This window comes from Carassius carassius, chromosome 38, assembly GCF_963082965.1.
Source record: "Carassius carassius chromosome 38, fCarCar2.1, whole genome shotgun sequence".
Classification (NCBI taxonomy): Eukaryota; Metazoa; Chordata; class Actinopteri; order Cypriniformes; family Cyprinidae; genus Carassius; species Carassius carassius.
In genome coordinates, this window is record NC_081792.1 from 3,710,484 (window position 1) to 3,730,961 (window position 20,478).

Here is a 20,478-nt window from a genome sequence, read left to right on the forward strand (position 1 = left end):
CCTCTTTCAGGAGCTTAGATGGTATAGGGTCTAACATACATGTTGTTGGTTTAGATGATTTAACAAGTTTATACAATTCTTCCTCTTCTATGGTAGAGAATGAGTGGAACTGTTCCTCAGGGGGTCTATAGTGCACTGTCTGATGTGATACTGTAGCTGACGGCTGAATGTTTGCAATTTTATCTCTAATAGTATCGATTTTAGAAGTAAAGTAGTTCATAAACTCATTACTGCTGTGGTGTTGGGAAATGTCAACACTTGTTGAGGCTTTATTTTTCGTTAATTTAGCCACTGTATTGAATAAATACCTGGGGTTATGTTTGTTTTCTTCTAAAAGAGAAGAAAAGTAATCGGATCTAGCAGTTTTTAATGCTTTTCTGTAGGATATGTTACTTTCCCGCCAAGCAATACGAAATACCTCTAGTTTTGTTTTCCTCCAGCTGCGCTCCATTTTTCGGGCTGCTCTCTTTAGGGTGCGAGTATGCTCATTATACCATGGTGTCAAACTGTTTTCCTTAACCTTCCTTAAGCGTAAAGGAGCAACTTTATTTAAAGTGCTAGAAAAGAGAGAGTCCATAGTTTCTGTTACATCATCAAGTTGTTCTGAGATTTTGGATATGCTAAGGAATTTGGATACATCAGGAAGATAACTTAAAAAGCAGTCTTTTGTGTTAGAAGTGATGGTTCTTCCATACTTGTAACAAGAAGTAGAATTTACAATTTTGGCTATATGAATTTTGCAAAGAAGTAAATAATGATCTGAGATATCATCACTTGGCTGAATAATTTCAACACCATCAACATCAATTCCATGTGACAGTATTAAATCTAGAGTATGATTTCGACAATGAGTAGGTCCTAAAACGTGTTGTCTAACACCAATAGAGTTCAGAATGTCTATAAATGCTGATCCCAATGCATCGTTTTCATTATGAACATGGATATTAAAATCACCAACTATTAAAATGGCAAGCCCGTGACATCAAAACAACATGGCATTACACCCTTCAAAGTAATGAAGCAGTTACAGAGTAGCGATGAAATTGTTCATTCGAAAATCAACTGGCTGCCAGCCTGCAGTTTATTTCCCCTTTAATCGCCGAGCTTGTCGGAGTGCTTGTGAGACGAATGACAATACCGAAGCATGTCCGTGTCTTCCCTAGACATCGGAAAGGGTGTGCAGAATATGTCTTTTTTGGAAAAAAAGAAGAATGTCTGAAGATTTGCTTTTCTTCTGGATTTTGGAGCATGTGTTCCCATACCGGGAGTCGAACCCTGGCCCCCTGGGTGAAAACCAGGAATCCTAACCACTAGACCATATGGGATTTGGACAACTTAAACCGGCCATTAGCGCACTTTCCATACATGTGGTCAGTGTGGGTGCAGGATCTTGTAGTGGCCTGTTGCTTTAGGTCTGCGACTGTAACAATGTGATAATAATTTGGCAAAACAAGAATTATCCAAAAGGACGGTTTTCTGATTTATATAGTGTTGTATGCATTCAAGGGATCTGTTTTTTTACTCACCCCGGGGGTTCAGTTTTTTTGGGCAGATTCCAGTGAACCTAGAATCTTCTGATCCGTAGTCAGACGCGTTATCCATTGCACCACTGGCCCACCAATAGTAAAGACCCCTGATTGCTACAGAGTTGTTGGTTTTAAATGTGACAGTGGCAAGCATTGCTGTCTGCTTATTCTCACCTTGTTTTCAGGAGGTAAGCCCACCAGCCCACCAGCCCACCAGCCCACCAGCCCACCAGCCCCTCCCTGGTGGTCTAGTGGTTAGGATTCGGCGCTCTCACCGCCGCGGCCCGGGTTCGATTCCCGGTCAGGGAAAGCTCTTTTGGCTTCCAATTGTGGACTGCAAATTCTAGCTCTGCTAACAGCTGCGAGAAAGCCAGCTCCAAACCAAAAAAATGGTGAGCACTTGAAAAAAAAGACCTCTTTCAAGCAGGAGTCGAACCAGCAACCTAAGGATTGCCAACACTCCAACCTACAGTCCTCCGCTCTACCAGCTGAGCTATCAAAGGGGCAAAGTGTTAGACAGAACCTCGGCATATCACGGTCTTGTAGCTCTACTGCTGGCCAAAAAGTCACTTCTGGTGCAGGAAGATGTGCTGGATTTTTGAGGAGGGAATTAAAAAGGAGCATGCGTTCCCATACCGGGAGTCAAACCTAGGCCGCCTGGGTGAAAACCAGGAATCCTAAGCGCTAGACCATATGGGATTTGGAAACCTTAAACTGGCCATTGGCTTCTGGCGCACTTTCCATACATGTGGTCAGTGTGGGCGCAGGATCTTGTAGTGGCCTGTTGCTTTAGGTCTGCGACTGTAACAATGTGATAATAATTTGGCAAAACAGGAATTATCCAAAAGGACGGTTTTCTGAATTATATAGTGTTGTATGCATTCAAGGGATCTGTTTTTTTTTTACTCACCCCGGGAGTTCAGTTTATTTGGGCAGATTCCTGTGATTGCTGAACTGATACCTCGAACTGGTAATTAATCTCTTTTCCAGGTGAAAATACTTGTGTCATCCATTTGAAAACACACACAGCAACCGTTATCTAGAGGAAAAACTGCCTATTGTCATTCTGTCAAGATACAAAAATGACATTGTGAGGGTAGCAATGAAAGTGAGACCAATTTGTAATCGGCAAAGTTGCTGATTATTCGCTCCTTCAGTTTAACTCTGTTTACAACTTATTCTAAATGTCCAGGTGACAATTACTGATAAAGCTTCAAAATGGCAAGCCCATGACATCAAAACCACATGGCATTATACCATTCAAAGTAATTAAGCAGTTACTGAGTAGCGATGAAATTGTTCATTCGAAAATCAACTGGCTGCCAACCTGCAGTTTATTTCCCCTATAATCGCCGAGCTTGTCGGAGTGCTTGTGAGACGAATGGCAATACCGAAGCATGTCCGTGTCTTCCCTAGACATCGAAAAGGGTGTGCAGAATATGTCTTTTTTGGAAAAAAAGAAGAATGCCTGAAGATTTGCCTTTTCTTCTGGATTTTGGAGAAGAGAAAAAAACACAACAACAAAATAAGCCGGAGAAAAACAAGCACAGAGCGAGCCAGCCAGGAGTCGAATCTAGAATCTTCTGATCCGTAGTCAGACGCGTTATCCATCGCGCCACTGGCCCACCAATAGTAAAGATCCCTGATTGCTACAGAGTTGTTGGTTTTAGATGAGACAGTGGCAAGCATTGCTGTCTGCTTATTCTCACCTTGTTTTCAGGAGGTAAGCCCACCAACCCACCAGCCCCTCCCTGGTGGTCTAGTGGTTAGGATTCAGCGCTCTCACCGCCGCCGCCTGGGTTCGATTCCCGGTCAGGGAAAGCTCTTTTGGCTTCCAATTGTGGACTGCGAATTCTAGCTCTGCTAACAGCTGCGAGAAAGCCAGCTCCAAACCAAAAAAATGGTGAGCACTTGAAAAATGACCTCCGTCGAACCAGCGACCTAAGGATTGCCAATACTCCAACCTACAGTCCTCCGCTCTACCAGCTGAGCTATCAAAGGGGCAAATTGTGAGACAGAACCTCGACATATCACGGTCTTGTAGCTCTACTGCTGGCGAAAAAGTCACTTCTGGTGCAGGAAGATGTGCTGGATTTTTGAGGAGGGAATCAAAAAGGAGCATGCGTTCCCATACCGGGAGTCAAACCTGGGCCGCCTGGGTGAAAACCAGGAATCCTAAGCGCTAGACCATATTGGATTTGGAAACCTTAAACTGGCCATTGGCTTCTGGCGCACTTTCCATACATGTGGTCAGTGTGGGCGCAGGATCTTGTAGTGGCCTGTTGCTTTAGGTCTGCGACTGTAACAATGTGATAATAATTTGGCAAAACAAGAATTATCCAAAAGGACGGTTTTCTGAATTATATAGTGTTGTATGCATTCAAGGGATTTGTTTTTTTTTTACTCACCCCGGGAGTTCACTTTATTTGGGCAGATTCCTGTGATTGCTGAACTGATACCTCAAACTGGCAATTAAGCTCTTTTCCAGGTGAAAATACTTGTGTCATCCATTTGAAAACACACACGGCAACCGTTATCTAGAGGAAAAACTGCCTATTGTCACTCTGTCAAGATACAAAAATGACATTGTGAGGGTAACAATGAAAGTGAGACCAATTTGTAATTGGCAAAGTTGCTGATTATTCGCTCCTTCAGTTTAACTCTGTTTACAACTTATTCTAAATGTCCAGGTGACAATTAGTGATAAGGCTTCAAAATGGCAAGCCCATGACATCAAAACCACATGGCATTATACCCTTCAAAGTAATGAAGCAGTTACAGAGTAGCGATGAAATTGTTCATTAGAAAATCAACTGGCTGCCAGCCTGCAGTTTATTTCCCCTATAATCGCCTAGCTTGTCGGAGTGCTTGTGAGACGAATTGCAATACCGAAGCATGTTCGTTTCTTCCCTAGACATCGAAAAGGGTGTGCAGAATATGACTTTTTTGGAAAAAAAGAAGAATGCCTGAAGATTTGCCTTTTCTTTTGGATTTTGGAGAAGAGAAAAAAAACACAACAACAAAATAAGCCGGAGAAAAACAAGCACAGAGCGAGCCAGCCAGGAGTCGAACCTAGAATCTTCTGATCCGTAGTCAGACGCGTTATCCATTGCGCCACTGGCCCACCAATAATAAAGACCCCTGATTGCTACAGAGTTGTTGGTTTTAGATGAGACAATGGCAAGCATTGCTGTCTGCTTATTCTCACCTTGTTTTCAGGAGGTAAGCCCACCAACCCACCAGCCCCTCCCTGGTGGTCTAGTGGTTAGGATTCGGCGCTCTCACCGCTGCCGCCTGGTTTTGATTCCCGGTCAGGGAAAGCTCTTTTGGCTTCCAATTGTGGACTGCGAATTCTAGCTCTGCTAACAGCTGCGAGAAAGCCAGCTCAAAACCAAAAAAATGGTGAGCACTTGAAAAATGACCTCCGTCGAACCAGCGACCTAAGGATTGCCAATACTCCAACCTACAGTCCTCCGCTCTACCAGCTGAGCTATCAAAGGGGCAAATTGTGAGACAGAACCTCGACATATCACGGTCTTGTAGCTCTACTGCTGGCGAAAAAGTCACTTCTGGTGCAGGAAGATGTGCTGGATTTTTGAGGAGGGAATCAAAAAGGAGCATGCGTTCCCATACCGGGAGTCAAACCTGGGCCGCCTGGGTGAAAACCAGGAATCCTAAGCGCTAGACCATATTGGATTTGGAAACCTTAAACTGGCCATTGGCTTCTGGCGCACTTTCCATACATGTGGTCAGTGTGGGCGCAGGATCTTGTAGTGGCCTGTTGCTTTAGGTCTGCGACTGTAACAATGTGATAATAATTTGGCAAAACAAGAATTATCCAAAAGGACGGTTTTCTGAATTATATAGTGTTGTATGCATTCAAGGGATTTGTTTTTTTTTTACTCACCCCGGGAGTTCAGTTTATTTGGGCAGATTCCTGTGATTGCTGAACTGATACCTCAAACTGGCAATTAAGCTCTTTTCCAGGTGAAAATACTTGTGTCATCCATTTGAAAACACACACGGCAACCGTTATCTAGAGGAAAAACTGCCTATTGTCACTCTGTCAAGATACAAAAATGACATTGTGAGGGTAACAATGAAAGTGAGACCAATTTGTAATCGGCAAAGTTGCTGATTATTCGCTCCTTCAGTTTAACTCTGTTTACAACTTATTCTAAATGTCCAGGTGACAATTAGTGATAAGGCTTCAAAATGGCAAGCCCATGACATCAAAACCACATGGCATTATACCCTTCAAAGTAATGAAGCAGTTACAGAGTAGCGATGAAATTGTTCATTCGAAAATCAACTGGCTGCCAGCCTGCAGTTTATTTCCCCTATAATCGCCGAGCTTGTCGGAGTGCTTGTGAGACGAATGGCAATACCGAAGCATGTCCGTGTCTTCCCTAGACATCGAAAAGGGTGTGCAGAATATGTCTTTTTTGGAAAAAAAGAAGAATGCCTGAAGATTTGCCTTTTCTTCTGGATTTTGGAGAAGAGAAAAAAACACAACAACAAAATAAGCCGGAGAAAAACATGCACAGAGCGAGCCAGCCAGGAGTCGAATCTAGAATCTTCTGATCCGTAGTCAGACGCGTTATCCATCGCGCCACTGGCCCACCGATAGTAAAGATCCCTGATTGCTACAGAGTTGTTGGTTTTAGATGAGACAGTGGCAAGCATTGCTGTCTGCTTATTCTCACCTTGTTTTCAGGAGGTAAGCCCACCAACCCACCAGCCCCTCCCTGGTGGTCTAGTGGTTAGGATTCAGCGCTCTCACCGCCGCCGCCTGGGTTCGATTCCCGGTCAGGGAAAGCTCTTTTGGCTTCCAATTGTGGACTGCGAATTCTAGCTCTGCTAACAGCTGCGAGAAAGCCAGCTCCAAACCAAAAAAATGGTGAGCACTTGAAAAATGATCTCCGTCGAACCAGCGACCTAAGGATTGCCAATACTCCAACCTACAGTCCTCCGCTCTACCAGCTGAGCTATCGAAGGGGCAAAGTGTTAGACAGAACCTCGACATATCACGGTCTTGTAGCTCTACTGCTGGCCAAAAAGTCACTTCTGGTGCAGGAAGATGTGCTGGATTTTTGAGGAGGGAATCAAAAAGGAGTATGCGTTCCCATACCGGGAGTCAAAACTGGGCCGCCTGGGTGAAAACCAGGAATCCTAAGCGCTAGACCATATGGAATTTGGAAACCTTAAACTGGCCATTGGCTTCTGGCGCACTTTCCATACATGTGGTCAGTGTGGGCGCAGGATCTTGTAGTGGCCTGTTGCTTTAGATCTGCGACTGTAACAATGTGATAATAATTTGGCAAAACAAGAATTATCCAAAAGGATGGTTTTCTGAATTATATAGTGTTGTATGCATTCAAGGGATCTGTTTTTTTTTACTCACCCCGGGAGTTCAGTTTTTTTGGGCAGATTCCTGTGATTGCTGAACTGATACCTCGAACTGGTAATTAAGCTCTTTTCCAGGTGAAAATACTTGTGTTATCCATTTGAAAACACACACGGCAACTGCTATCTAGAGGAAAAACTGCCTATTGTCACTCTGTCAAGATACAAAAATGACATTGTGAGGGTAACAATGAAAGTGAGACCAATTTGTAATCGGCAAAGTTGCTGATTATTCGCTCCTTCAGTTTAACTCTGTTTACAACTTATTCTAAATGTCCAGGTGACAATTAGTGATAAGGCTTCAAAATGGCAAGCCCATGACATCAAAACCACATGGCATTATACCCTTCAAAGTAATGAAGCAGTTACAGAGTAGCGATGAAATTGTTCATTCGAAAATCAACTGGCTGCCAGCCTGCAGTTTATTTCCCCTATAATCGCCTAGCTTGTTGGAGTGCTTGTGAGACGAATTGCAATACCGAAGCATGTTCGTTTCTTCCCTAGACATCGAAAAGGGTGTGCAGAATATGACTTTTTTGGAAAAAAAGAAGAATGCCTGAAGATTTGCCTTTTCTTTTGGATTTTGGAGAAGAGAAAAAAAACACAACAACAAAATAAGCCGGAGAAAAACAAGCACAGAGCGAGCCAGCCAGGAGTCGAACCTAGAATCTTCTGATCCGTAGTCAGACGCGTTATCCATTGCGCCACTGGCCCACCAATAATAAAGACCCCTGATTGCTACAGAGTTGTTGGTTTTAGATGAGACAGTGGCAAGCATTGCTGTCTGCTTATTCTCACCTTGTTTTCAGGAGGTAAGCCCACCAACCCACCAGCCCCTCCCTGGTGGTCTAGTGGTTAGGATTCGGCGCTCTCACCGCTGCCGCCTGGTTTCGATTCCCGGTCAGGGAAAGCTCTTTTGGCTTCCAATTGTGGACTGCGAATTCTAGCTCTGCTAACAGCTGCGAGAAAGCCAGCTCAAAACCAAAAAAATGGTGAGCACTTGAAAAATGACCTCCGTCGAACCAGCGACCTAAGGATTGCCAATACTCCAACCTACAGTCCTCCGCTCTACCAGCTGAGCTATCAAAGGGGCAAATTGTGAGACAGAACCTCGACATATCACGGTCTTGTAGCTCTACTGCTGGCCAAAAAGTCACTTCTGGTGCAGGAAGATGTGCTGGATTTTTGAGGAGGGAATCAAAAAGGAGCATGCGTTCCCATACCGGGAGTCAAACCTGGGCCGCCTGGGTGAAAACCAGGAATCCTAAGCGCTAGACCATATTGGATTTGGAAACCTTAAACTGGCCATTGGCTTCTGGCGAACTTTCCATACATGTGGTCAGTGTGGGCGCAGGATCTTGTAGTGGCCTGTTGCTTTAGGTCTGCGACTGTAACAATGTGATAATAATTTGGCAAAACAAGAATTATCCAAAAGGACGGTTTTCTGAATTATATAGTGTTGTATGCATTCAAGGGATTTGTTTTTTTTTTACTCACCCCGGGAGTTCAGTTTATTTGGGCAGATTCCTGTGATTGCTGAACTGATACCTCAAACTGGCAATTAAGCTCTTTTCCAGGTGAAAATACTTGTGTCATCCATTTGAAAACACACACGGCAACCGTTATCTAGAGGAAAAACTGCCTATTGTCACTCTGTCAAGATACAAAAATGACATTGTGAGGGTAACAATGAAAGTGAGACCAATTTGTAATCGGCAAAGTTGCTGATTATTCTCTCCTTCAGTTTAACTCTGTTTACAACTTATTCTAAATGTCCAGGTGACAATTACTGATAAAGCTTCAAAATGGCAAGCCCATGACATCAAAACCACATGGCATTATACCATTCAAAGTAATTAAGCAGTTACTGAGTAGCGATGAAATTGTTCATTCGAAAATCAACTGGCTGCCAACCTGCAGTTTATTTCCCCTATAATCGCCGAGCTTGTCGGAGTGCTTGTGAGACGAATGGCAATACCGAAGCATGTCCGTGTCTTCCCTAGACATCGAAAAGGGTGTGCAGAATATGTCTTTTTTGGAAAAAAAGAAGAATGCCTGAAGATTTGCCTTTTCTTCTGGATTTTGGAGAAGACAAAAAAACACAACAACAAAATAAGCCGGAGAAAAACAAGCACAGAGCGAGCCAGCCAGGAGTCGAATCTAGAATCTTCTGATCCGTAGTCAGACGCGTTATCCATCGCGCCACTGGCCCACCAATAGTAAAGATCCCTGATTGCTACAGAGTTGTTGGTTTTAGATGAGACAGTGGCAAGCATTGCTGTCTGCTTATTCTCACCTTGTTATCAGGAGGTAAGCCCTGATAATTGCCGAGCTTATCCGAGAGCTTGTGTGATGAATGGCAATACCGAAGCATGTTACATGACTCCCCATAGACATCGGAACCTCAACCTATCAGGGTTCTGTAGCTCTACTGCTGTCTAAAAAGTCACTTCTGGCCGCATGGGAGAAAACCAGGAATCCTAACTGCTAGACCATATGGGAACTGGCCAGCTTTAACTGGGCACAAGCTTGTGGGCCACTTTCCATAATCTGGCCGGTGTGGTTTACAGAAATAAATAGTGTTGCATGCATTCAAGGGACATGAAAAACTGCCTATCGTCGGTCTGTCAAGGTACAAAATTGACATATTGTGAGGTTAATAATGAAAGTGAGACCAATTTTTAATCCGCAAAGTTGCTGATGTAGTTTCGTCTACCGGTTCTCAGAAGAATCACACTCAGTCAGTGGTTTTCTCTCAGAAGAAAATACTTTATTTTATGGAAAACAACGCCGAGAGTCCTTGCAAGGAAATCTCTCGAATGTTATTTGGTATCTCCTTATATACACTATATGGTGCGGTTCCACAATAGTCAAACTTTTCCTTATGATTACAATTTTTATACCTCCCTAGAGAGGAGAGGCCCCTTGCTTGATTTATTCTCAAGAAAGGCCCTGTATGTATGTCTGACCATATGTTTGTCATCGGTTTTGTACATTCCAGCACGTAGGCAACTTTCTATTTTATTGCCTAAAATTTGTGACATTTTTGAAATTAACCAAAATCCAACATTTTCTCTATGCATATTTCTTCAGTATTATGGGACAAAACTTACAAAAATGGATTCCTCGGAGCTTGCAGAGTACATCTGATGAGACTTCAACCACGAAATCGCAAAAATTTATCTGTCCAGGGAACCATTAGGAAGGGTGTGCTGAATAAATGGCAAATGGGAGGGTTTTTTTTTTTTTTAAATGTCCATTTACAATTTATTCAGCGGGACCTCCGTAGTGCTCCCGTGGACATAAATTTTTATGCAAATTCTACAGTATTATGTGACCAAACTTACAAGAATGGACTCTACTGAGCGTGCTTTGTACAGTAGAGGTGTTTCCATTAACAATATTGCACTCATTTGAAATAAATCAAGTTAAATAGATTAGGAATAAGTGCAAACATATCTATATAGAAAGATTCTGTATGTGATTGTAACCGGATGCCCCCTTTGGATAAATAAATTCATTTTTGAGGTTTGTGCTCATGTAGTACGGGGTTATAGCTCAACAACAGAGCATTTTTCTGCAGATCAATAGGTCTACATTTTGGATCTGGCTTGCTTGACATAATCAACGACATGATTTCAAAGTGAGTCTGTAATCAAGTCGTCCACAGTTCAAATCTGGGTGTCCCCTTTGGACTTGTCTTATTTGGAGGTTTTGAGTTGTAGAGTTGCTGATTCTGATTTGGAGTAACCAAAGACCTGAGTTTACAGTGAAGGAGTCAATGTTTGATATTGTTGAATCGTAGGATCTAACTTAATCTTTGGCTCGAAGCACAGAAGTCCGTAGGGGTATGGCTTAATGAAAGAGCATTTTTCTGCAAATATGTGGGGGCATAGTTAAGTGGTAGAGCATTTGAGTGCAGATCAAGAGGTCCACGATTCAAATCCGAGTGCCGCTTATGGATTTGGCAGATTAGGAATAAGTGCAAACATATCTATTTAGAAAGATTCTGAATGTGATTGTAACTCAATGGCACATCCTCTCGAGAGGTTCTTTTTTGTATCTGGCATGCTTGTCATATCCAAAAACTTTATTCAAAAGTGAGTCTGTCATCTTGTGTGAGGCTATGATCCAGGGAGTCTGTGGGGATATAGTTGAGTGGTAGAGCATTTGATTGCAGATCAAGAGGTCCCCGGTTCAAATCCGGGTGCCCCCTTTGGATTTGGCATGTTAGGAATATGTGTTGCCAAATCTTCCTGCCTTTTTGTGCTCATACTGTACGGGGTTATATCTCAATGGCACGGCGTTTGATTGCAGATCAAGAGGTCCCAGGTTCATTCCATGTGCCTAATTTGGGCTTGGCATATGAGGAATAAACAAATCCTTGACATAAATTCATTTTTGAGATTTGTGCTCATGCAGTACGGGGTTATAGCTCAACGACAGAGCATTTGTCTGCAGATCAATAGGTCTACATTTTGGATCTGGCTTGCTTGACATAATCAACGACATTAATTCAAAGTGAGTCTGTAATCAAGTCGTCCACAGTTCAAATCTGGATGTCCCCTTTGGACTTGTCTTATTTGGAGGTTTTGAGTTGTAGAGTTGCTGATTTTGATTTGGAGTAACCAAAGACCTGAGTTTACAGTGAAGCAGTCAATGTTTGATATTATTGAATCGTAGGATCTAACTTAATCTTTGGCTCTAAGCACAGAAGTCTGTGGGGGTATGGCTCAATGAAAGAGCATTTTTCTGCAAAGATGTGGGGGTGTAGTTCAGTGGTAGAGCATTTGACTGCAGATTAAAAGGTCCCTGGTTCAAATCTGGGTGCCCCTTGTGGATTTGGCAGTTTAGGAATAAGTGCAAACATATCTATATAGAAAGATTCTATGTGATTGTAACTCAGTGGTGCATCCTCTCGAGAGGATCTTTTTTGTATTTGGCATGCTTGTCATTTCCATAAACTTTATTCAAAAGTGAGTCTGTCATCTTGTGTGAGGCTATGGTCCAGGGAATCTGTGGGGGTATAGCTCAGTGGTAGAGCATTTGACTGCAGATCAAGAGGTCCCCGGTTCAAATCCGGATGCCCCCTTTGGACTTGGCATGTTAGGAATATGTGTTGCCATATCTTCCTGCCTTTTTTTGCTCATACTGTACAGGGTTATATCTCAATGGCACGGCGTTTGATTGCAGATCAAGAGGTCCCAGGTTCATTCCCTGTGCCTAATTTGAGCTTGGCATATTAGGAATAAACAAATCCTTGACATAAATTCATTTTTGATGTTTGTGCTCTTGCAGTACTGGGTTATAGCTCAACAACAGAGCATTTGTCTGCAGATCAATAGGTCTACGTTTTGGATCTGGCTTGCTTGACATAATCAACGACATGATTTCAAAGTGAGTCTGTAATCAAGTCGTCCACAGTTCAAATCTGGGTGTCTCCTTTGGACTTGTCTTATTTAGAGGGTTTGAGTTGTAGAGTTGTTGATTCTGATTTTGAGTAACCAAAGACCTAAGTTTACAGTGAAGGAGTCAATGTTTGATATTGTTGAATCGTAGGATCTAACTTAATATTTGGCTCTAAACACAGACGTCTGTAGGGGTATGGCTTAATGAAAGAGCATTTTTCTGCAAAGATGTCGTTGCATAGTTCAGTGTGTAGAGCATTTGAGTGCAGATCAAGAGGTCCTCGGTTCAAATCCGAGTCAGTTTATGGATTTGGCAAATTAGGAATAAGTGCAAACATAGCTATATAGAAAGATTCTGTATGTGATTGTAACTCAGTGGCACATCCTCTCGAGAGGTTCTTTTTTTGTATCTGGCATGCTTGTCATATCCAAAAACTTTATTCAAAAGTGAGTCTGTCATCTTGTGTGAGGCTATGATCCAGGGACTCTGTGGGGGTATAGCTCAGTGGTAGAGCATTTGACTGCAGATCAAGAGGTCCCTGGTTTAAATCCGGATGCCCCCTTTGGATTTGGCATGTTAGGAATATGTTCAATTCAATTCAATTCAAGTTTATTTGTATAGCACTTTTTACAATACAAATCGTTACAAAGCAACTTTACAGAAAATTATGTTTCTACAATATTTAGTAGTAGCTAGTAGTTTGTGCACGTTTGACAGGATTTTAGAAAAAAAAAAAAAAAAAAAAAAATAATAATACAAGACATAGTCAGCTAGACGATGAACTATCAATATTATTAATTAATAGTTATTATTATATGATGCAGTCACACATGTAGCAATAATTGTTAGTTCTGTTTGTTGATTCAAGGTTAGGATCATCTGGGGTCCTCTGAGGGTCAGCATCATCTCTTCTCAGGTGTTCTGGATCCAGACTGGAGCTTGTGTAAATCCTAGTTACCACGGGATGTAAATCCCGTGGCAAAACATAGAAACAAAATAGAGACATCATTAGCATAGCTGCTGATCCAACAAAGTAAAATTAGTTTAACCCAAGCTAAAGAATAAAAATGCATATTTGATCAGAGGCAACTACACTCACAATTTAAAAGATACATTATTCGTATGCTTGGCGAAAGAGATGTGTTTTTAATCTAGATTTAATCGAAGAGAGTGTGTCTGAACCCCGAACATTATCAGGAAGGCTATTCCAGGTTTTGGGAGCCAAATGTGAGAAAGCTCTACCTCCTTTAGTGGAATTTGCTATCCTAGGAACTACCAAAAGTCCAGCGTTTTGTGACCTTAGGGTGCGTGATGGATTGTAGCGTGGTAGAAGGCTAGTTAGGTACGCAGGAGCTAAACCATTTAGGGCCTTATAGGTAAGTAATGATAATTTGTAACTGATACGGAATTTAATAGGTAGCCAGTGCAGAGACTGTAAAATTGGGGTAATATGATCATATTTTCTTGACCTCGTAAGGACTATAGCTGCTGCATTTTGGACTACCTGTAGCTTGTTAATTGACAAAGCAGGACAACCACCTAGAAGTGCATTACAATAGTCCAGTCTAGAGGTCATGAATGCATGAACTAGCTTTTCTGCATCAGAAACAGATAACATGTTTTGTAGCTTGGCAATGTTTCTAAGATGGAAGAATGCAGTTTTTGTAACATTGGAAATATGATTTTCAAAAGACAAATTGCTGTCTAATATAACACCCAGATTTCTGACTGTAGAGGAAGTAACAGTACATCCGTCTAGTTGCAGATTGTAATCTACAAGATTCTGTGTAGTGTTTTTTGGTCCAATAATTAATATCTCTGTCTTATCCGAATTTAATTGGAGAAAATTATTTGTCATCCAATCTTTTACATTTTTAACACACTCTGTTAGCTTAGATAATTGGGAAGTTTCATCTGGTCTCGTTGAGATATATAGCTGAGTATCATCAGCATAACAGTGGAAGCTAATTCCGTATTTTCTAATAATATTACCAAGGGGCAACATGTATATTGAAAATAGAAGGGGACCTAGGACGGATCCTTGTGGCACTCCATATTTTACTGATGATAAATGAGATGACACCCCATTTAAGTAAACAAAATGGTAGCGATCGGACAGGTAGGATCTAAACCATCTTAGAGCCTGCCCTTGAATACCTGTATAGTTTTGTAATCGATCTATGAGTATGTCATGAACTATGGTGTCGAACACAGCACTAAGATCAAGTAAGACTAGAAATGAGATGCAGCCTTGATCTGACGCAAGGAGCAGGTCATTTGTAATTTTAACAAGTGCAGTTTCTGTGCTATGGTGGGGCCTAAAACCTGACTGAAATTCTTCATACAGATCATTTTTATGCAGGAAGGTGCTCAATTGAGCAGACACAACTTTTTCTAAAATTTTAGACATAAATGGAAGATTTGAAATAGGCCTATAATTTGCCAGTACACTAGGATAGTACACTTTGGATAGTTTTGGTTATTTTCAATGAGTTTGTGTATATGCTCTGCCCTAGCAGTTTTTAGAGCCTGTCTATAGCTGGACATACTGTTTTTCCATGCAATTCTAAAAAATTCCAAGTTAGTTTTTCTCCATTTGCATTCAAGACTACGAGTTACTTTCTTGAGAGAGTGAGTATTACTGTTATACCATGGCACTGTACGTTTTTCTCTAACCTTTTTCAATTTGATGGGGGCAACAGCTTCTAATGTATTAGAGAAAATAGTGCCCATGTTGTCAGTAATTTCGTCTAATTCATGTGTATTTTTGGGTACAAATAGCAGTTGAGATAGATCAGGCAGGTTATTTGCGAATCTTTCTTTGGTGGCTGGAACAATAGTTCTGCCCAGACGGTAACGCTGAGACATATAGTTAATATCAGTTATACGCAGCATGCACGATACAAGGAAATGGTCTGTAATATCATCACTTTGGGGTACAATATCTATAGCAGTAAGATCGATTCCATGCGATATAAGTAAATCTAGTGTATGATTAAAACGATGAGTGGGCCCGGTGACATTTTGCTTGACTCCAAAGGAGTTTATTAGGTCAGTAAACGCAAGTCCTAATGTATCATTTGCATTATCAACGTGAATATTAAAATCTCCCATGATTAGCGCCTTATCAACTGTAACTAGAAGGTCTGAGAGGAAATCTGCAAATTCTTTTAGGAATTCTGTATACGGCCCTGGTGGTCTATACACAGTAGCCAGAGCAAGAGATACATTAGATTTCTTTTGCATGTCTGACAGTGTAACATTTAGAAGAAGTATTTCAAAAGAGTTAAACCTGTATCCTGTTTTCTGGGTAACATTGAGAATATCACTATATATTGTTGGAACACCTCCGCCACGACCAGTCTGATGGGGCTCATGCTTATAACAGAAGTTTGGTGGAGTAGACTCATTTAGACCAAAATAATCATTTGGTTTTAGCCAGGTTTCAGTCAAGCACAGTACATCAAAACTATTATCTGTGATCATTTCATTTACAATAACTGCTTTGGGTGTGAGTGATCTAATATTTATGAGCCCAAACTTTAAAAATTGTTTTTGTTCATTTACTTTACATTTTTCTGGTTTAATTACGATAAGATATTTTCTAGATCCTACATTATATTTTGACCTCACTATTCGGGGAACAGACACAGTCTTAATAGTTTTTACAGCGCAAGTACTTTTATCATTTAAGCGGGTGGAACAAAACTCATCATAATAGTTATTTGAGAATTGTCTTACTAGTCACATGGAGCGAAGTGTCCTGGAGATGTTGTCAGAGAGCAGCTCCGCTCCGACTCTGCTGGGGTGTTATCCATCAGCGCGAAACAGCCTAGGACGCTCCCAGAAAAGATTCCAGTTATTAACAAATAGCAGTTTCTGTTCTTTACACCATGACAACAACCATTCATTTAAAGCAAAAAGTCTACTGAACCTTTCGTGTCCTCGTCGGTACGTGGGCAGTGGTCCTGACACGATGATCTTCGCCGCGGGCGTCGTGCTGCGAACCGTCTCGATCAGGCTGCTGAAGTCCCTCTTCAGCGTCTCCGTCTGCCGCAGCGTGGTGTCGTTAACCCCGGCGTGAAGCACGACCGCTCTGGGGCTCTCACCGGCCTTCAGGATCGCGGGTATCTGCGCAGAAACATCGAGAACACGAGCACCAGGCAAACAATGAGTGTGCACTTTACCTTCGGCTAACGTAACACTTACGTGTCGGACGATGGAGTCTCCGATGATCACAGCGTCGCGTCCTGTCTCGCGGAGGGGAGCGAAGCGGTTCCGGATGGAGATGTCGAAGGCAGGAGGGGGAGAAGTCGTCGCCCGGGACCCGGCTCGCGTCCTCTGCTGTGGATGCACCCAGGGTCCATGGTGTCCCGGCGTCGCAGTGAAGGACATCTGGGAAGATCCTGGGTGCGTCCTGGGTGCACCGTGCCTGTGCAGAGAAACACACAGAGTAGACGTGGTGGGACTGTTAGCAGCACGCTGTATACGTGCTGAATGATTCCAGCACGGCTCTCCGCTCTCTCAGCTGGGCCTGCCTTTCCTCCAGGTCGCAAATCTGCTTCCCCACGGCCTAACCCATATTGTGAGGTTATTAATGAAAGTGAGACCAATTTTTAATCCGCAAAGTTGCTGATGTAGTTTCGTCTACCGGTTCTCAGAAGAATCACACTCAGTCAGTGGTTTTCTCTCAGAAGAAAATACTTTATTTTATGGAAAACAACGCCGAGAGTCCTTGCAAGGAAATCTCTCGAATGTTTTTTGGTATCTCCTTATATACACTATATGGGGTGGTTCCACAATAGTCAAACTTTTCCTTATGATTACAATTTTAATAACTCCTTAGAGAGGAGATGCCCCCTGCTTGATTTATTCTAAAGAAAGGCCCTGTATGTATGTATGACCATATGTTTGTTATCAGTTTTGTACATTCCAGCACATAGGCAACTTTCTATTTTATTGCCTAAAATTTGTGACAACCAAAATCCAACATTTTTTCTATGCATATTTCTACAGTATTATGGGAAGAAACGTACATAAATGGATTCCTCTGAGTGCCCTGAGTACAGTACAAGTGTTTTCTCTACTCCTCATCCTAAAAAAAATTTTCCGACTTCCACCCATCTCGAGCTGCCTTCTCTAGCCGCGGAGGGTGAACCCTGGCCAGCATGGATGAGTAGGTTCGAACCTATCAGAAGCTAAGGGTTCTGTAGTACTACTGCTGTCCAAAAAGTCACTTCTGGTGCGGGAAGATGTGCTGGCTTTTTGAGGAGAGAAGCAAAAAAGATCAAGCTTTCCCATACCAGGAGTCGAACCCAGGCTGTCTGGGTGAAAACCAGGAATCCTAACCACTAGACCATATGGGATTTGGACACCTTAAATTGGCCATTGGCGCACTTTCCATACATGTGGTCAGTGTGGGCGCAGAATCTTGTAGTGGCTTGTTGCTTTAGGTCTACGATTGTAACAATGTGATAATAATTTGGCAAAACAAGAATTATCCAAAAGGACGGTTTTCTGAATTACATAGTGTTGTATGCATTCAAGGGATCTGTTTTTTTTACTGACCCCGGGGGTTCAGTTTTTTTGGGCAGATTCCTGTGATTGCTGAATTGGTACATCGAACTGGTAATTAAGCTCTTTTCCAGTTGAAAATACTTGTGTCATCCATTAGAAAAGACACACTGCAACCGTTATCTAGAGGAAAAACTGCCTATCGTCACTCTGTCAAGGTACAAAAATGACATTTTGAGGGTAAAAATGAAAGTGAGACAAATTTTTAATCGGCAAAGTTGCTGCTTATTCGCTCCTTCAGGTTAAATCAGTTTACAACTTATTCTCAATGTCCAGGTGGCAATTAATGATAAGGCTTCAAAATGGAAAGCCCATGACATCAAAACCACATGGCATTACACCCTTTAAAGTAGTAAAGCAGTTACAGAGTAGAGATGAAATTGTTCAATCTAGAATCAACTGGCCCACCAGCCTGCATTTTATTACCACGTTAATCGCTGAGCTTATCTGAGAGCTTTTGTGATTAATGGCAATACCGAAGCATGTTACGCGACTCCCCATAGACATCGGAACCTCAATCTATCAGGGTTCTGTAGCCCTGCTGCTGTCCAAAAAGTCACTTCTGGTGCAGGAAGATGTGCTGGCTTTTTGAGGAGAGAAGCAAAAAAGATCAAGCTTTCCCATCACGGGAGACGACCCCTGGCTGCATGGGAGAAATCCAGGAATCCTAACTGCTAGCCCATATGGGAACTGGCCAGCTTTAACTGGGCACAAGCTTGTGGGCCACTTTCATTAAATCTGGCCAGTGTGGTTTACAGAAATAAATGGTGTTACATGCATTCAAGGGACATGTTTGTTGACTCACCCCGGGGGTTCAGTTTTTTGGCCAGAGTCCTGTGATTGCTGAATTGATACCTTGAACTGGTAATTAAGCTCTTGTCCAGGTGAAAATACTTGTGTCATGCATCTAAAAACACACATTACAACCGTTATCTAGATGAAAAACTGTCTATCGTCGGTCTGTCAAGGTCCAAAATTGACATACTAATGGCAATACCGAAGCATGTCTGTGTCTCCCCTAGACATCAGAATGGGTGTGCAGAATATGTCTTTTTTGGAAAAAAAGAAGAATGCCTGGAGATTTGCCTTTTCTTCTAGATTTTGGAGAAAAAAAAAAAAAACACAACAACAAAATAAGCCGGAGAAAAACAAGCACAGAGTGAGTCAGCCAGGAGTCGAACCTAGAATCTTCTGATCCGTAGTCAGACACGTTATCCATTGCGCCACTGGCCCACCGATAGTAGAGACTCCCGATTGCTACAGAGTTGTTGGTTTTAGATGTGACAGTGGCAAGCATTGCTGTCTGCTTATTCTCACCTTGTTATCAGGAGGTAAGCCTACCAGCCCAACAGACCACCAGCCCACCAGCCCACCAGCCCCTCCCTGGTGGTCTAGTGGTTAGGATTCGGCGCTCTCACCGCCGTGTCCTGGGTTCGATTTCCGGTCAGGGAAAGCTATTTTGGCTTCCAATTGTGGACTGTGAATTCAAGCTCTGCTAACAGCTGCGAGAGAGCCAGCTCCAAACCAAAAAAAAATGGTGAGCACTTGAAAAAAAGACCTCCTTCGAGCCAGCGACCTAAGGATTGCCAAGACTCCAACCTACAGTCCTCCACTCTACCAGCTAAGCTATCGAAGGGGCAAAATGTTAGACAGAACCTCGACATCTGGTGCAGGAAGATGTGCTGGATTTTTGAGGAGGGAAGCAAAAAGAAGCATGCGTTCCCATACCGGGAGTCAAACCCGGGCCGCCTGGGTTAAAACCAGGAATCCTAACTGCTAGACCATATGGTATTTGGACACCTTAAACTGGCCAGTGGAGCACTTTCCATACATGTGGTCAGTGTGGGCGCAGGATCTTGTAGTGGCCTGTTGCTTTAGGTCTGCGACTGTAACAATGTGATAATAATTTGTCAAAACAAGAATTATCCAAAAGGACGGTTTTCTGAATTATATAGTGTTGTATGCATTCAAGGGATCTGTTTTTTTTTACTCACCCCGGGGGTTCAGTTTTTTTTGGGCAGATTCCTGTGATTGCTGAATTGATACCTTGAACTGGTAATTAAGCTCTTGTCCAGGTGAAAATACTTGTGTCATGCATCTGAAAACACACATTGCAACCGTTATCTAGATGAAAATCTGCCTATCATCGGTCTGTCAAGGTACAAAATTGACATATTGTGAGGTTAATAATGAAAGTGAGACCACAAAGTTATTGTGGTAATAATGAAAGTTTTTTTATCCACAAAGTTGCTGATTATTCGCTCGTTCAGTTTAATGCAGATTACAATTTATTCTCAATGTCCAGGTGGCAATTAGTGATAAGGCTTCAAAATGGCAAGCCCGTGACATCAAAACAACATGGCATTACACCCTTCAAAGTAATGAAGCAGTTACAGAGTAGCGATGAAATTGTTCATTCGAAAATCAACTGGCTGCCAGCCTGCAGTTTATTTCCCCTTTAATCGCCGAGCTTGTCGGAGTGCTTGTGTGATGAATGGCAATACCGAAGCATGTTACGCGACTCCCCATAGACATCAGAACCTCAATCTATCAGGGTTCTGTA

The 20,478-nt window shown here is 42.3% G+C and overlaps 12 non-coding genes across 12 annotated transcripts; 8 read left to right on the forward strand and 4 right to left on the reverse strand.

Annotated features, from left to right (window-relative positions):
- Positions 1–1,253: 1,253 nt before the first annotated feature.
- On the reverse strand, positions 1,254–1,325 carry trnae-uuc (transfer RNA glutamic acid (anticodon UUC)). The gene has a single exon. It is a non-coding gene; the product is annotated as a tRNA-Glu (tRNA).
- Positions 1,326–1,763: 438 nt separating this feature from the next.
- Positions 1,764–1,835, forward strand: trnae-cuc (transfer RNA glutamic acid (anticodon CUC)). Its single transcript has one exon. It is a non-coding gene; the product is annotated as a tRNA-Glu (tRNA).
- Positions 1,836–3,274: 1,439 nt separating this feature from the next.
- On the forward strand, positions 3,275–3,346 carry trnae-cuc (transfer RNA glutamic acid (anticodon CUC)). The gene has a single exon. It is a non-coding gene; the product is annotated as a tRNA-Glu (tRNA).
- A 1,231-nt stretch (positions 3,347–4,577) lies between these two features.
- trnar-acg (transfer RNA arginine (anticodon ACG)) lies at positions 4,578–4,650 on the reverse strand. The gene has a single exon. It is a non-coding gene; the product is annotated as a tRNA-Arg (tRNA).
- Positions 4,651–6,271: 1,621 nt separating this feature from the next.
- Positions 6,272–6,343, forward strand: trnae-cuc (transfer RNA glutamic acid (anticodon CUC)). The gene has a single exon. It is a non-coding gene; the product is annotated as a tRNA-Glu (tRNA).
- Positions 6,344–7,573: 1,230 nt separating this feature from the next.
- Positions 7,574–7,646, reverse strand: trnar-acg (transfer RNA arginine (anticodon ACG)). The gene has a single exon. It is a non-coding gene; the product is annotated as a tRNA-Arg (tRNA).
- Positions 7,647–11,076: 3,430 nt separating this feature from the next.
- Positions 11,077–11,148, forward strand: trnac-gca (transfer RNA cysteine (anticodon GCA)). Its single transcript has one exon. It is a non-coding gene; the product is annotated as a tRNA-Cys (tRNA).
- Positions 11,149–11,696: 548 nt separating this feature from the next.
- Positions 11,697–11,768, forward strand: trnac-gca (transfer RNA cysteine (anticodon GCA)). Its single transcript has one exon. It is a non-coding gene; the product is annotated as a tRNA-Cys (tRNA).
- Positions 11,769–11,952: 184 nt separating this feature from the next.
- trnac-gca (transfer RNA cysteine (anticodon GCA)) lies at positions 11,953–12,024 on the forward strand. The gene has a single exon. It is a non-coding gene; the product is annotated as a tRNA-Cys (tRNA).
- An 807-nt stretch (positions 12,025–12,831) lies between these two features.
- Positions 12,832–12,903, forward strand: trnac-gca (transfer RNA cysteine (anticodon GCA)). The gene has a single exon. It is a non-coding gene; the product is annotated as a tRNA-Cys (tRNA).
- A 6,172-nt stretch (positions 12,904–19,075) lies between these two features.
- On the reverse strand, positions 19,076–19,148 carry trnar-acg (transfer RNA arginine (anticodon ACG)). Its single transcript has one exon. It is a non-coding gene; the product is annotated as a tRNA-Arg (tRNA).
- Positions 19,149–19,295: 147 nt separating this feature from the next.
- Positions 19,296–19,367, forward strand: trnae-cuc (transfer RNA glutamic acid (anticodon CUC)). The gene has a single exon. It is a non-coding gene; the product is annotated as a tRNA-Glu (tRNA).
- Positions 19,368–20,478: the final 1,111 nt, after the last annotated feature.